An 18,320-nucleotide genomic window follows, 5' to 3' on the forward strand; every position below is an offset into this window, starting at 1 on the left:
CCCTTCTTTTTTATTAATTCACATGAGAGATTAATAATTATGTTGTTATTGGATCATGAATTGGATCATGTTTTTTCCTTTGGATTATTGTATTTACTTTATCAGGACTGATGACCTTATTTGATAAGTTGGTTATTCACCTATGGAAGGTTGGTTGATTGTTGACTTGGATCGACAAATAAATAATGGTTATGGAATCAATAATGGAATTCTTCTTTGGTTGTTAAGTTAATGATCACCTTATCTAATCCTTCGATAAAAATGGAAGCTTATATATCCTTGATGATTATATTGTTTGTCTTACTTTGTGAGTCATAACAAGTAAATAATTTATTAATCACCTACCTAAAGTTGGAAGTGAATAGCAATAAGGTTTAGACTTGTGCACATCTGAAATGTTGGACTAATATGAGTTGGAGTACATAGTGGTAGCCCATGCTTTTTTTGGGACCGAATTGATCACCGCATCCTATTTTATTTAAAAGGTTCCTTGATATCGTAGGTCAGGGGAGTACGAAGTCGCGCATATACCTCGTCTTCTAAATTGAAAAGTGGTTTGGTTTGGCCAACTCTTTCCATTGCCTATTCAATTTCAATTAATTAACTTATTAGTTGTGGAGTTAAGTTCATTGAAGTAGTCTTTTATGTTATTATATTATTATTTTATCTTTGCCTCAATGTTTATTAGTATCATGCTAGGCTATCATGCTAGGCTTTATATTTAGTACTTACCTTTGCTGATTACGTGATTTGTGTATGTGTGTATGTTGATCATGACTATGTCTTATCGATCTTGTAATGACCCATTTGGTGAGCAGTCTCTCGGGATCAATAGTGCATCGTCCATTTCAAGTTTGAAGATGATGCATCATGGGTTTGGGATTTCGTTGAGAGCTTGTGTTGACTTTGTTAATATTATAATTGAGTTTTACATTTATAGTTGAGTTTTGAATTTGTGTTGGTTTAACTTTAGTTTGGTTTTGAAGTTAACTTTGGTTGACTAAATTATTATTTTCAAAGTTATTTATTATTTCCACTTCAAAATTCTGAATAAGCCGATACGTTATCACATGAGCGATAATGCTTTGACAATTCTTCAAGTTTTATGTTAAAAAGGTATTTTGGAAAATAGAGAATTGTCGGGTGTTACACGAAGGGAGCTCTTCATTTAGATCCCTTTGGTTCGACCGGATGTCGAGTCTAACTTTCAACTGAATTTTTGAGTTTCTGATCTACAGGATGTGGAGGGTGTAACAGATTGCTACATGCAGACTGAGTCCAAGATCATTAATGGGGGCGAGACTTATGTGGCGGGCAATTGGCTACCCAGTTGCTACCCTTTATGGATTAAACATTTCCTTTTCGCCATGGGTCTGAGCCCGACCTTCTTGAAGGGTAATTTGCTGAGAGGGGACCGGTTTTCGTCGACTCTATTTTATGTTTTTCTTCTTTTTGACTATGTGTTTTTCTCCTTTTGCTGCCACCAAGGTTAGTGTATTTCTTATCTTGATGAATTGCTTGAAGTGTTATTGATATCTTTCTGTCCAACCCAGGACCCTGCTAAGCCGAAGAAGAGGAAGGAGTGGTCAGTGATATGTCACATTTATATATAGTGTTTAGACGCATTTTGATTGCATTTAGAAATCCTTTTAGATCATTTAAATGTATAATGGCATGAATTACGTAAATTGTGCTATACTACTCCCCGTTTGCGTGTTTCTTTGATTTTCAGGTTATTTTGATGCAAATTGATTATGATGATCTAAGATCGAGCCTATTAATCATTGAAGGTGAACATAGCTTGAACAAGGATGACAATGCATCCGTTCGGGACAGTTTCGAGTTAGAATGAAGCAAAGAGTTAGTGAAAGAAGTGCCAAAACTGACACCTGTTCACTATGTTGATCATAACTTTTAATAGAAAATTGATAATCACGATATTCCAATTGGGTTGGAAATTATACTTCAATGGATTTCCAATGATAGGTGACACGCCTCAATCCAACTTCTAGTTTGAGAGATACAACCTTTGCAAGTTAACGCAAAACCGCAGTTTTCTCGCCCGGTCGACCGGGTGAAATGAAAATTTCACCAGGACGCAAGGCATGTTAGCCCGGTTAACCGGGCAAGAAAGGAGCCAAAATCGCTTGCACGCCCGACCGGGCGGATTTTCTAGTTTTGTCATAACTCATAAGTTGTCAATCACCGTCTCCCGACCGGGCGGTTTCTCGGGACGGGTTTTTTCGCCTTTTTTAGCCGGTTTTGTAAAAAATATAAATAGGTTTTTAGTATTTTTGATTAGACTATCTTATTTTTTACGTTTTTAGGGCCAAACACTTAGTTTTTCTCTCTCTAGTTTTGTATGAACTTTTACATTTGAAGATTATAGAGATCGTTGATTTTCTTTTCATTGTTACTTCAATCATTCGGTATTCCTCTTTACTTTATTTAATTTAATGAATTCTTTTACTTCGATCATGTTTATTGAGTTTATTATTGTTATGAGTGAGTTGTATATTTCTAGGGCTTAGAGAGGGAAGCCATGTTTATAACTCTTTGATTGTGGTTTGATGTTCTTTGATAATTGGATTGAATTAGAATAATTCCTATTGATTTGTTATGTTTGTTTAATTCATGTAATTGCGCAATATTATGAGTTATGTTTAGCTAATAAGAATTAGAATCGAAAGATCGTATTCATTAGAGGCTTGTTACAATAGGTAGATTTGATTATGTTGAGCGACTGTACTGGCATATGTTAATTTAAGAGTTGTTAATGCCTGACCAAGGATTAGCGAAATACTCTAGTTATTCGAACCTCAATCCAAGTATTGTTGAACTATATTGTATTGATTAGATTGGTATAAGCATGGTGGACCGATCAATTGCCCTAGGTTTTTAATTATTTGATAAACTTATATCACAGCGAGCAAAGGAACTTGATCCGAAATTAGCAAATTAAGAACCCTAGTATATGCTAAGGCCAAAGTAACCAATTTGATGCGTCGAGTAGGGTGGATGCTAATTAAGTCCAAGGCCTTTTTATATTATAATCTCTTTGTGTTTTAATAACTTTGACACATCGAATTCCCCGACGCATAAACCTTACTCAACCTTGAGTAAAAGAAAAAGAGAACTCAACACACCCAAGCCCCAAAATACGCCATACCACGCCAACCTCCAAAATCGCCATCCACAAAACACAAAAGCCAATCGACAAAATCTACCCCAAAAGAATTCTTCTATACAAATGAACCTCGAATCCCGAAAGGTCTCGGGACACGATCATCAACAATGACCTCCCAACTCCAACCTACCCAAAATGCAAGGAAACTAAGGCACGAAGGTCCCCACGCTTAGCTTCTTGCTCCGATCAAATCATACCACAAGCAACAAAAGAAAAAAAAAGCTAAAAAGAGATGTACACCCCGCCCTCAAAGGACACAAAACAAGAACCTAATCTAGCCTGAAAACACCGACTCCAAAGCCGCCACCTTATGACGCCGACACCGACAAATGAGGATCAAAGCAAATTTTCTTTTCTCTCTTTTCTTTTTTCTGTAATTTTGCCTAGGAGGCCTTTCGGGTTTTCATCCTAGCTTCTCATTTTCATTTTTTGTTTCATCTCTCTTCATTTTTCGGCTCACAAAACTCACCCGCTAAACCAGCTCTTTTTTGCATAGGCCGCCCTTTCGGGTTCTCGACCTCTCCGAGCCCCCAAATTTGCCCGAGTTGCCCGCCCTTGCGAGTTTTCAACTCAGCGAGATTCTTTTTTATTTTTCTTTTTGTCACTTTTTTTCTTTTCTTTTTTTCATTTTCATTCATTTTTTTTTCAAATTTCCATCAAATTACCACAATATATACAAAACAAACCAAAACAGAACAAATTAAAATAGGTTAACTAAGTTAAAGTATCACCACATTTAATCAATCTCTCCCCCACGTTGATTATGCACAATGTCCTCAATGTGGAAAGGACAAATACAAATAAGAGGAAAAGGGAAAAGGAAAAGCTCTAAGATCCCGAGGACCCCCCCGCGCTCAAATCTGTGGGCTGCCCTACGGGTCTCTCTCTCTCCTGGCGACGTATAATGCGCGCAGCCTCAATCTCGGATGTGGGATCCGAGTACCAGGAGTCCTGGTTCTCCGGTCCCTCGGGTGGATAACGGGACACGAAGAAGTTGTTCATAGCCGAAACTATAGAACCAAATGAAGAGATCTGGTCCTCCATCCCGTACATCATATCCTACATCTCTCCCAAATCTCCCCTAACACTGGATCGTTGCTCAGTTACCTGAGCCTGAAATTGGGCGTGAGGGAGGTAACCCTGCTCCTGCTGGTACTACCGGTGGTACTGCTGAAACTGTTGGTATTGGAACTGTTGTGGCTGAGGTTATAGTTGAGGCACGGGTTGGACCTCTTCAGGGTCCCTCTGACCTAATTCCTCCGCCACCCCCCGGGGATGCCTCACATCAGGGGCAAGTAAGAGCTCCTCATGGATAGTTTGCTCCGTAATGGCCACCCGCTCCTGTGGTAAAGCCATATACCTGATATTTCTCGCCGAAAGAGCCACACATATCTTATCTCATTGCCTATGGTTTTAAATTGAAGCATGGTAATACTCCTCAAGGCAATGGAATCATTGCAGTTAGAATCACGAGAATACCAACCACTAGCTGCCCCTAAAGGGGTCAGTGAGGGGGTGCCCTTCTTGTCTACTGGGACTTGGACACCTAGTTGGGAGGCTAAAAGGCTAATCATACCCCCCATACTCAATTTCCCCGAGGTCTTCCCCTCAGCCGACTGAGCTAAGCACTTATCCACCCATATTTTCACCCAATCTGGACACCCCTCCCCTTGTGGTGTCATGGCCCAAAGACATTTAAGATTAAATTCGGGTAAATTAGTGGGCTCTCCTGCAAAAAAGACCGTCATAGACAAAACACGGTGCACGTAGCATAAGGCAGAGTAGGGAATGGCGCTACTCTTGCAGTGGCTATGCCACGTGCGACCACCAGTGATTAGGGGTGAGCAGAAATTCTGGGTACCCGGACCCACACCCGGACCCGGCATGGACCCGTCGGGTCCGGACCTGGACCCGGTCCAACTGGGTCCGGGTCTGGGTCTAAAAAAGTGGACCCAGTTGCATCTGGTTCCAATTCTGGGTAGTATATTTTTTGGACCCGGTACCTGGTGGGTACCCGGTTTGATCGGTCCCGGCTCTGGGTACCCGGTTGGAGCGGGTATAAGTCCGGGTACCCAGTACTTAGAATTGGTTTTTTTTCATATACTCATATAGAATTGGTAATAGGATAATAGTTGTTAAGTAAAAAATTTGTATTTAGTAGGCCTTTAGGCCCATTTATTTTTTTAAAAAATTTTATAGCTCAATTGGCCCATTTTAGTATGTTGTTAAACTTACAACTGGGTACCCAGTTCGGGACCTGGTACCCACTGGTTCCGGGTCTGGGTCCAAAACTTTAGGACCCGGTTGGACCAATTCCAATTCCAATTCCAGATTTTCAATACTCAGTGGGTCCGGGTCTATGAAATTCTACCGGGTACCCGGTTGTGCTCACCCCTACCAGTGATTATGAACCAAAATACGGCAGGATTATAGTTCTCAGGCTCCAAAAAGTCATCCTCGGCCATAAAGTCCCAAGAAAAAGCACTCTCTATCTCAAGGAAATTTATCTTGTATTGGTTATCATTAAGAGAAAAAGTGATGTGTTCAGATTCATCTTTGGTTTCGGCATGCTTTTGTAGGGTCGAAAGGAACTCGAGGGTGTGCCGGCGTACCGCTCATAAGTTCGGGCCCTCTTCCATAGAAAGTTTTTGAGGCCAACCTTGTCGAGAAGAAACTCAACCAAGCTAGCCAACCCCAATTTTTCTAGGGTAGAGTGATCCGTAAACTTAGTTTCTTGTATCACCCTCCCGAGTCTATCAAGGTGGTCCCATCGCCTTTTAGCTTGGTCACTTAGCTTCTTAAGGCCACGGGAGTTAATGTGGGGGACGGGCTCAGTTCGGCTTCACTTGCTCATTTTATCAACTTATAAGAGCTAACAACAACAAGGGTTAGACACATGAACACAAACAATAACACTCTTACACTCCAAACACCCTCCACACACCAATAACCAACCACCAATTCCCAAATGAGTTCAACAATCACACCAACAACACCACACAACTCAACAAGTTTAATCAACTACTACAAACAATGACTTAATCAAGCTACAACTCTACAATTAAGCAAGAACAAGATATTTCAAGCAAAATCAAAGAGAAGTAGGAAAGAGGGTGTTATACCAAAATGTAAGTGAAGTAGTGTTATGTAGGGTGATTAGAACTTGTGAATAGCTTCCCTAAGCATGTAGAATGATCCTCCAAGCTTCAATTCGGATGGTGTTGCTCCAAATCAAAAACCCCTAAATTCTAGGGTTTGGTAGAAGGTAATGATTTTCAGAAATTGTGGAGAGATTATGATGTGTAAGAGAGTAGAGAGTACGGAATTTGTGTAGAGAGGTGAAAAGGAGAAGATTAGAGGAGAGATTTGAGGTGAAGATTGGAGTGTGGGAGATAAGATGAGGTCCTTGAGTGATTTTTGACATTGAGAGAGTGTGCTGAGAGAGAGGGGGCTTCGTGTGAAATGTTAGGGAGAGATAAAAGGGAGGCGTTATTGAGCTTTCTTAAAAAAAAAACAGACGGTTGTCGCGAGTCGCGAACAGTGTCGCGAGTCGCAACCTGATGCCATCGTGAGTCCCGAACAGCGTCGCGAGTCGCAACATGCATAGTCGCGACCTGCGATGTTCATCGCGGCTCGCGAGTGTCTTATGTTTTTACAGTTTTGTGTTTGCTTCTTTTTTTTTATGCTCCCTCTTTACTCTTGTCCACCTATCACTCTCATTATTCTTTCATCTTTTGCTCACACACCAATAACCAACTCTCGGCTTTTAATACTCGCTCATCAACATTTTTAAACACAACAACTTCACAAGTCACGAACTTTTCTTTTATTCCCTGCAAAACGAACAACCACCAAAAGCATAATATTTGCCAAAAACCAAAAGAAAACTAACTTTGTACATTATATACAACAAGCTCGTTTATTTACCGTCGTCGACACGACTTACAACCATATGGTCTAACCATAGTCTGGGTCACCGAGAGGAACATCCTCGGCTCCAACTTGCTTGAATCCTTCAAAGTACGGCTTAATCCGCTGCCCATTTACCTTTAAAATCTTTGAGGTGGCTTCACTTCGGATTTCCACAGCTCCATGTGGAAACACTTTCACGACAATGAATGGCCCGATCCACCTAGACAGTAATTTTCTTGGAAAAAGACGTAGGCGGGACTGAAACAAGAGGACCTTTTACCTTATAATTAGCTTGTCATGCCATGCCTTCGTCTTTGCTTTGTAAATTGCTGCGTTTTCATAATCCTCGTTCCTTATCTTCTCCAATTCTTGCAACTGTAATTTCCGATGCCCAACATCATCCAAGGCCATGTTGAAGTTTTCGACGGCCCAATATGCTTTGTGCTCAAGCTCTACTGGAAGGTGACACGGCTTTCCAAACACCAATCGGTATGGTGACATACCAATGGGGGGTTTTATAAGATGTCCTATATGCCCATAGTGCATCCTCCAATCGCAAGCTCCAATCCTTCCTACTTGGATTCACCGTTTTCTCCAAGATTGATTTGATCTCGCGATTAGACACCTCCGCTTGGCCATTTGTTTGTGGATGGTAGGCTGTTGAGGTCTTTTGAGTCACATGATACTTTTTCAGCAGCGCACCTATGGTTCGATTGCAAAAATGGGTTCCCTTGTCACTAATCAATGCCCTTGGAATTCCAAATCTGCAAAATATGTGAGATTTCACAAAATCTGCAACCACCTTAGCATCGTCAGTACGAGTGGCCTTAGCCTCCACCTATTTTGATACATAATCCACTACAAAAAGAATATTGACTGGCTAAAGTCGTATCACCTTATCAAAATTAATCCTAAAGTCCTCTAACAAATAGTAGTCAGGGAAGTAGGGTCGAATCCACAGAGAAACAATGTTCTTTTCCTAATTGTCAGTCAAATCTAGAGTATAGGAACGAGTGTTTGTGAGTAATTATACTAAACTAGACTATAACTATATCAAGAATTATCAAGAATAAAAGGTCTAGGGCATAGGTTCACCAATGATCAATATTTCGGGATGAAACACTAAAATCAACAATTAATAATGCAGTTAAACAGATTGATTCGCTCTCTCAAGTCTAAATCAAGCATAGAACGATATTAACAGGCTCCCGCAATTTATTAACACCAATTCTACCTATTGAAACTAGCCTTAATATCAAGTTTATACCTCTCGGCGCATAACCTAATATTGCAACACTATAACAATCAAATCTGGCAAATTGGATTGAAAAGACATAAAAACATTCAATAGGAATCAACATGCATCAAAAAAATCAATACTTTATAAACATCCCTTCCTAATTGATCATGGATCCCCTTAAACCCTAGAAATAGACTACTCAATCATAATTGGGGAAAACATATTCATAATTAAATAAGCAAACATGAATTATACTAAAGGATTGAATAGGAATAAAAAGAGAAAAAGAAATAATACCAATTGTAGAACCAATCTTGCAAAAATCAAAGCTTCTATTGAAAATTCAATGTAATTGGGGAAAAAGCAAAACTAGGGTTCTTCACTAATTGAGAGAAAAAAGAGTTCTAATCTTTAATGAATTAATGATGGAAAAAACAAAATAGAAAATAAGATAGGAAATGATAATATTCCCTTGAGTCTTTATACCTTTCTATTTCCTAAACCAACTAGAAAAATATAGTCTAATTCGTCAAAAGATAAAGCCTTATTCGACTAGGAAACCCGGAATAACCCGCGGCCGCGGGTTTTCGGCCTGCAAAACAGCGTCAACTTGCAAAGACCATATCTCCCAAACTAGAAGTCGTATCGGGGCGTGTAATATACCGTTGGAAAGCTCTTGAAGTCTAGTTTCCAACCCCACTGGAATCACTAAATTAAGGTCTCTGGATAATGAGTTATGATCAAAAGAGTGCACATGACTCAATTTCCATAATTCTTTGAACATGTTTCCGCTATGTTTGAGTTGCAATCCGACTAGAAGATGCCCTTTGGACTCCTCATTTGACTTAGCTCCTTCCTAGATGCTTCTCATGCTTAAGCTTGTCCAATGATACTCCAATTGTGTCTCAATACCTGAAAACTATCAAAAACACCGAAAACACACACAAGAGTAATATCTTCTCAACTTAAGTAACTATATGCAATTCGGACTAAGAATGCAACTAAATGATCCTAAAATGCAACCTAAATGCATCATGAAATGCCTATATTAATATGACTCATCAAACTCCCCCAAGCTAAACTGTTGTTTGTCCTCAAGCAATCAAACAATAGACACGGGAAGAAAATGATAACCTACAATATGGGGCTAAAACAGGGTCAAGCACACAATCCACAACATGAGAGATATCAATACTACATGAACCAAGCATCGAGTATCAATGAAACAAAGTCGCATAGCACGTCATGTGACCAATCAACTCAACAATCTTACCACAAACCCTTTCTCCCAAGCTGGACTTAACAAAACTTGACAGACCTCACTATAGGCATGTGAACTAGTACTCTCTTGTGTTTAGGGCGAAAATCAATGACACTCAATGATCTCAACCTATATATATCAACTCAGAAGAAGCAGTACTCTTCTCAACTTAAGTCTAGTTTCCAATTCCACTGAAATCACTAAATTTCGATCTCTGGATAATGAGTTATGATCAAAAGAGTGCACATGACTCAATTTCCATACTTCTTTTAACATGTTTCCGCTATGTTTGAGTTGCAATCCGACTCAAAGATGCCCTTTGGACTCCTCATTTGACTTAGCTCCTTCCTAGATGCTTCTCATGCTTAAGCTTGTCCAATGATACTCCAATTGTGTCCTCAATACCTGAAAACTATCAAAAACACCGAAAACACACACAAGAGTAATATCTTCTCAACTTAAGTAACTATACGCAATTACGGACTAAGAATGCAACTAAATGATCCTAAAATGCATCATGAAATGCCTATATTAATATGACTCATCAAATATACATGAAACCAAAAGAGGTCGGGAAAGGTCCCATAAAGTCAATGCCCCACACATCAAAGTTTTCACAATACAAAACCGCACTTTGTGGCATTTCATTCCTTTTCGATATATTCCCGACCCTTTAACAATTATCACAAGATTTACAGAAATGAAATGCATCCCTATGAAGACTCGGCCAATAAAAACAACATTACAATACCTTTCGTGCTGTCCTTCTTGCTCCAAAATGACCCCCACATGCATGGGAATGACAAAAGGTAAGGATATAGAACTTAGAAGCTACCTCTTCATCAGGAATGCATCTCCTTACTATTTGATCTGCATAGTGCTTCCAGAGATAAGGTTCGTCCCATACATAGTGCTTCGCATCACTCTTGAGCTTATCCTTCTGTGCCTTGGAAAAATGAGGAGGAAAACAGTTAGAAACAAGAAAATTGACTATATCGGCATACCATGGGTGTAAGCATCCTAGGGCCATCAATTGCTCATCCGGGAACTCTTCCCGAATAGGCTCTTGCCATGGCTTCTCCGAACTTGGTTCTAGATCATAAGAGGATACTAATCGACTCAAATGGTATGTGACCAAGTTTTCAGGCTCCTCCATCATACGTGGGTTATGCCGCCTTTGAGGCTGTCGCACGGGCTTTGCATCATCCTTCAACAAAATCAGGTGCATGCAAGTGGTTGGGCTAATTCCCTTGATACCTGCTATAGTCCACCCGATCGCCTCCTTATGCTCTTTTAGCACCTCGATGAGTGTTCTTTCTTGTTCCTCGGATAGCTTACTTGATATAATCACCGGTAGTGTATCTCCATCTCCAAGGAATGCATATTTAAAATGCTCAGGCAATGATTTCAGCTCGACTATGGGTGCCTGCAAAATAGACGGTAAAAGCTCTCCGGTGGGATAGTCAAAGGCAAAGGACCCACAAAGGAGAACGAGTGGAAGATTCACATGTTCCTCCAATGCCTGGACTATTTCCTACAAGTTAACACTTAAAACATACTCAACATCATTTCCTTCCAAGCTATGTTCAAGAGCTACCTACAAAGAATCTTCACCACCTATCTCAAAAACATGCTGCGCGTATGAATCAATGACATCTATGGAGTAAAAAGAGTGGTCATCTCTCGTGAATTTCATGGAATCATAGATGTTAAACTCTACAAGGCTTCCATCAAGTCCATAGTAAGACAACCGCTATGCACATCAATTTTTGTTCTAGAAGTTTTTAGAAATGGCCTTCTTAACAAAATAGGAGTAGCATGCTTGTCATGCTCCATATCTAAAACATAAAAATCAGCAGGAAAGATTAACTTATCGACCTTAACCAACATGTCTTCCACTATCTCTTTCGGGTAAGCATTAGCGCGGTCGGCTAACTGAATCACAACACCTGTTTCATGCAGGGTACCTAGTTTTAGGGACTCGTATAAAGAATATCAAATGACATTAATCAAAGTCCCTAAATCTAGCATAGCCCTAGGAAATGTGGTGTTCCTAATCACGCAAGGGATAGAGAACACGTATGGATCACTACACTTTGGAGGAAGTGCGTTTTGGAACATAGTAGAGACATGCTCGCTAACCTTTACCTTTTGGGCTCCCCTTAACCTTTGTTTCCTTTTTGTAGTACACATTTCCTTAATAAATTTAGCATACCTAGGAATTTGCTTCAAAGCATACAAAAGGGGAATATTTACCTCACATTCATGGAAAGTCTCGTAAATGTCACGATCACATTCCTTTTTCCGAGTATCTCGCAGTGCTTCTGGGAAAGGAGGAGCTGGCTCGTAAAGTGGTGGAGGTGGTGATTGCTTGGGCTTCTCACGAGATGTGGAAGGCTCAGGTCTTGGCTCAAGCTCAGGCACGGGCTCTGGCTCTGGTTCATAAACAACAATCTCCTCCTCGACCCTTTTATCTCTTCCTTTTATCTCTTTTCCGCTCCTCAATGTGATTGCAATTGCATTATGTTTCAGATTAAGCTCCGTTTGAGACGGTAGCTTTCCCGAATCTCGAGCCTCTAACGGCTCACTCTCCAGAGACCTGACTCATTTGTTGCTCAAATTTTGATGCTCGATCGGGCTCTCCTGAAATGAACCATATTTCCCTGCATGTTAGTCACATTTTTAGTTAAAGCATTAATCATTTCTTCAGTTGACATGCTAGTACTCGGTCCCTGTACTTGGCCTTGTGGCCTAAAATGTGGAGCTACTTGCTCCTGGTGTCTCGGGTAAGGAGGTGGAGGATGGTTATACTGGTGCGCTCCCTGCTGGTTTCCTGGGGCATCCCATATCTCAAATTGGGGTGATCTCGCCACCCAGGATTATATGTGCTTGAATATGGGTCATACCGCTTTTGAAAACCTTGGCCCTGAAACCCGGCCGCCTTTACCTCTTCACTCGCTTCCTCCTGCAAATGAGGACAAAAATATGTGGAATGGTGAAGAACAAATGCCACAAGCTTTCACATGTTGAGTATTCTTTTCCTTTGTCATGAATTCCACACCATAGATGTCAACTGCACTTGATCCTCTAACTTAGAAGTTCCAGACTCTCGGCAGCCAACGACGAGCTCCTGATCTTCTAGTGAATTGTCTCGAGCCCTCAGCTAGCTCGTTTATCAAATCTTTAGCAGCTTGTGCGTTTTATTACAATTGAACCTCCACTTGCTGCATTCACCATTCGTGCATCTTCCACACTTAATCCATTATAGATAAGCACTAAGTCTTCATCTGCATAGCCATGATAAGGACAACTAGCACATAACTTCCTGAATCTAGCCCAGTACTCATAAAAGGTTTCATCACTCTTTTGCTCGATGTTGCTTATCTCCTTTTTCAACACCGAAGACATTGAAGTGGAAATATTGCTCGAGAAAAGCCTTTTTCAAATCAGCCCAGTAGAAATGCTACCCGGTGGAAGGTAATACAACAATCATTTGCCGCACCTTTTAATGAGAATGGAAATGTTGAGTTTCACCTTCTCTTCCGACACTCCACTTGGTTTCATGCTGCTACACACCACATGGGAACTCTGAAAGATGCTTATTCGGATCCACACCATTTAGCCCATAGAATGTCGGAAGCAAATGTATTAACCCTGATTTCAGCTCAAAAGTATCCCCTTCATCTTCTTGTGGGAATGTAATGCATAAGGGCTATTGATCAAGGTTAGGAGCTGTGAGCTCCTTCAATGTGCGTGGCTCGACCCTCGGAGGCATCTCTTCTTCTATTTCGATAGCAAAAGGAAGCTCCTTAATTTTCACGCCTTCTCTTCTCAACCTGAAAAGAGTTAATTCCAAATCTCGATCGTACTCAAGGATGTTGGTTAGTAGCACGAGTATTAACCATAAACTACAAAGCAATACAACCTAAGAATAAAAATTCACTAATTACAAACAAGTAATGCGTTGCTCCCCGGCAACAGCGCCAAAATTTGGTAGGTGTTTGTCGTGTACTCATGACCAAATATAATTAACCTACTCTCATGCACACTAATCAAGTAGAATGGAAGTAGGGATCGTATCAGGAACTTGATCGGAAATTAGCGGATTAAGAACCCTAGTATGTGTTAAGGCCAAAGTAACCAAATTGGGGGGGGGGATCTGGAACAATGTAAGTAAACTAAACTACGCACGGTATTAAAACCCAAAGAGATTACAATATAAAAAGGCCTTGGACTCGATTAGCATCCACCCTTACCTAGTTTGTGATCACGAAACCTTAACCCTCAACACTTCATATGGTCACCTATCAAGAAGTCTAGACCTCTATCCTCGTAGATCGTGGTTAAACACACAATCCGCGTGATTTGAACCGCTCTTACTATGACTTAACTCAAATGAATCGCACTTAAGTCCAAACCAAAGTAGCATTAAAGTCGAGGAACACGATAGGATTACTAATGTTATCAAAGCAATAACATTCAAGTAATAAACAATGCTTCTCTAAGTGTACAAGATTAATGTTCAGCAATTAATCAAATACCTTGTATGCTACATGGAGCTAGGAACACAACAATCCGATTATGCACCTAGAATTAGCATAAGATGATTCACACAACAATACTAGTAACGTTCCTAGCAAAGATTATGCAAACATCATAGAAATAAGTACAAGAAGCATTACAATGACCATAGAGAAACTAAAGAGTAAGAAGTTCTCACAAATAGATTAGAGCTTCAACAACCAAATCCAAGATAGAAGTTTAAGCTAGCAAAGCCATAGAGTTCATTAAAAATCTACCAAAGAAGAGAAGAAGAAACCATGTAGAACACTGTCCTTTTTTCGCCCTTCTCTCGTAGTTAGAACAAAAACTAAAACTAATATAACAACCTAACCCTCCAAGGGAGGAAAAGAAAAACATAAAAGCGCTGACACAAGCGTCGCGACTCGCGACAACCCTCGCGACTCGCGACCAAGGGCAGGTCGCGACACTGATCGCGGGTCGCGACCTGTAGTCTACCTCAAAAACCACCAAAACTAATTACAAAGAACAAAAAGTGAAATAACTTGGCTTTTGAGTAAGCCATAAAGCTGTAGAACTAGAGTGAAGATGATCCTCGGGAGACGAACAAACTACGAAGCTTGAACCATGGACCTCGGAACTCGAACAAAGCTCGAAAACCTCGGAAGATACGCCATAAAGAAACCACATAAAAGGACCCCGGGGTACAAAAAGTGATCGGAGGGCTAAGATCGGCCCTCTACTATGCCACCATGCAATCCACTCCCTAGACTCCTCAAATCACAACATCCTCCGACAACACCTTCTAACGTCAAATCTCTCCTAAATCCCGATACTATGCTCGAACCAACACCAAAAACGACCCGAAATCTGCCTAAGATTGGCGGATAACTTGGACACATCAATGACACTCGAAGTTGTTGGAAATTTTAGTATTCCGATAATAGTCATTCATGTACTAGCTACCAGACTAAATAAATGACACAAATGACAGTAGCGTACCAAACACTCGTTTTTGAATAAGTGCTTGTGACTTTCAGTACCACTGTCACAAATCAAATATCTATATGTGGAACTAATACTAATGTAAGCACAACTCTCTATAGTATGTAATCCGCCCTGAATAGAAAGCTAGGTTATAAACCTATGCTTATGAATAATAATTAGGTTTGTTCCATACAAACTGTCCCATTGAACTAGAGGAGAGTCACGTTTAAGTTTTGCATGTAAAACTTTACCAAAATATGTTGGCATAGCACATAACTCAACTAAGGAATAATGTTGTTGCAGAACATAAATTTTTTTCAGAAAAAATTTTCTTCTAGTACCAACTGGAGCCAGAGTTAGGTGGAGTAATCCCACCATACGTCCTCCTTCACGTAAATTGAGCTAATCCTTTTTATGCAAGCATTATCTCGCTTTGTAGCCAAAGCCCTCACATAATTCCCCATATGAGCCAAATTCAAAGAAAATACATCTCCAAACCCCAAACCCCAGCAACGTTATCAGAAAAATAATTGATCTAAGCAATGTAACTAAGCTTTTGGTAAAGAAACATGGCTACTCCAAATAAAAGCCCTGTGAATTTTCACAATATTGTGTAGCACTTTCTTAGGCAATACATACACATGTGCCTAAAACACGTGCAAACTTATCAAGATAAAGAAGTGATTAACTGCACCCTACCAGTACATGAAAGGTGCCTAGAACTCCGCATCCTAATTCTACCCGCTATTTATCCAAAAGCACATCATTTTCAGCCACATAAAGTCTTTTAGAGCAAATAGGAAAACCTCAATATCTGAAAGGAAGAGAACTTCTAACAAAACCAAAAACATCAATATTCATTACACAACTGCTTCAGGCATGCGACAACAATAGGCTGTCGAATTCGGTTTATTTTCTTAGAGGGGAGAAGTGTCAGACAACCATTTAAACCCTTGTAAGATCAAGTAGATTGACCTAAAATCACCTGTACAACACATCATTGAGTCATCAGCAAAGCACATATGAGTAAACTTAACCTCTCAACACCTTTGATGAAAGTGAAATTGCTCCATATTACCCACATTCTTTAACATTATGGACAAGTACTCCATACAAATAACTACAGCTGTCAAAATATTACCTAATCTGATAACCCAACCTGAACCTGTAATGACCTATAACTGACTTGCACCTAAAATTTTAGCAAAACAGGTCACCTGTAACCTGACCTGTACCCGACCTGATAATAACCGATACCTGCTCTTGACCCAATACTCTATGACCTGAACCTGAACCGATACCCGTCCAAAAAAGACCGATAACTGAAATCATCTGACTTGACAACGATCTGAACTCGATTCGACACCTGACCTGATTAGGTAGTGAAACTAATTATAACTCGACGTAACTTGTCATTAACCCGACTTGTTGCGACCCGTTACCTGATTTTACTTACCCTGTTGCGACCTGGTACATTATTTTACGTGACTTGTTGCTACATGTTACCCAATTTTACCCGACTTGTTGATTGCTGATAACTCGACTTGTTGATTATTTCACCACATAGTAACATAAATCATATAACACTACTATAAAAAGGTATATAACTAGATGAACTATTCAAGCATTTCTTTTCAATGAAATCTTAAATAATGATACAAATTTGAAGCAACGCCACACAAAATTCATGACTGGTTCCGGGTTCGAAGCGACCCGAAAATGACCCGAAATCAAGTATGGTACAACCCGATAACTACCAACCTGAACCCGACTCGAAACTGTCCCAAACCGCTATTGTCTTGACCTGATAAGTATCCGACCCGCGCATGACCTGAACCTGAAAGCACCCGCTACAAACCTGCAATAAACCCGACCCGACACCATATGATCACGAAAGATGACTTGTCCCGAAATTGACCGCGCAGAACCGGACCGAACCTGAAAGAAGAAATAAACCGAGACAAACCTAACCGAATTATGATCGTTCCCGACCTGCACCCAACCTGTTTGATTTAAGGACCTGACACGACCTGACCGAACATGACCTGAAACCTGAGATGACCCGACCTGAACCCGACTCGAGTAACTGAATTGACAGCTCTACATATAATAAAGAGTAGAGGTGATATTTGATCACCTTGTCTTAATAACCTCTTGGAACTTTAAAAACCTTGCAAACTCCCATTAATCATCAAGTAAAATTTAGGAGTTGTAACACACTTCATAATGAGGTGTATGAAATGAGCAGGAAATTGCAAAGCATGTAACATTTATTTTAAAAAACACCAGTCTACAATGTCTTGAAGGCCTATTTTCATTAGACATTAGGGACAACATTCTTCAAAAAACTCCAGTTGTAACACACTCCATAATGAGGTGTATGAAAAAGGTGGAGAAACTTTCAGGACATTCCAGGAACATGAATCAAGCAAATCAAGAAGGTGATAGTCAAGATGTGAGAAATAAAGCAAGATGAATGATTAAGAAAATATAAAACTATAACTTTGAGATTTGAAGAAGAAAATCAAAAGGAGATCGATATTAATAAAACAACAAATTTAGCAATTTTTGAGCAGTAAAAGCAAATCAAACTAGATTCCAACCATCCAATCAAGAAATTGCTAATTCAACTCAATGAACAATTGTTCGCAACAATCAGCCCAACAAACCAATAGTCAATACAAATTTCAGATTGAGAACCCGGATCGACTCAATCAACAATTAATCTACTGCAACTTGCGGAAGAAATCTTATGCACAAGAAAATAAGAGAGCCACCTTATTTTGCTCCTCCGTAATGAATGGGTATAATCTCTAGCTAATAATATATATATATATATATATATATATATATTTATTTATTTATTTATTTATTTATTTATATCTTTCTCTCCTCCATCACACCACCATTACACTCATACCTTTTCATTCTTTATCTTCAATCATATCAAATTGCCATTAACTTCACTGAAGAATCAAGCAAAGAAACACAATTCATAGTAATAATGAATCCTAAAAACCAAAACAAATCCGTAAAATATGAACGAGCAAAGATAAGGCCACATAGAAGATCGATCCAAACATTAAGGGGTTTGCTAAACGACGCCCTTTCATTTCCTACTAACGTCCTAAATACAATATTTTTATACTGTATTTATATACTTTACATTTCTTTTCTCTCTCCTCCACTTGACTCATTCCCCTAACCCCTCC

This window comes from Beta vulgaris, chromosome 1 (genome assembly GCF_026745355.1).
Source record: "Beta vulgaris subsp. vulgaris cultivar EL10 chromosome 1, EL10.2, whole genome shotgun sequence".
NCBI classification, from domain to species: Eukaryota; Viridiplantae; Streptophyta; class Magnoliopsida; order Caryophyllales; family Amaranthaceae; genus Beta; species Beta vulgaris.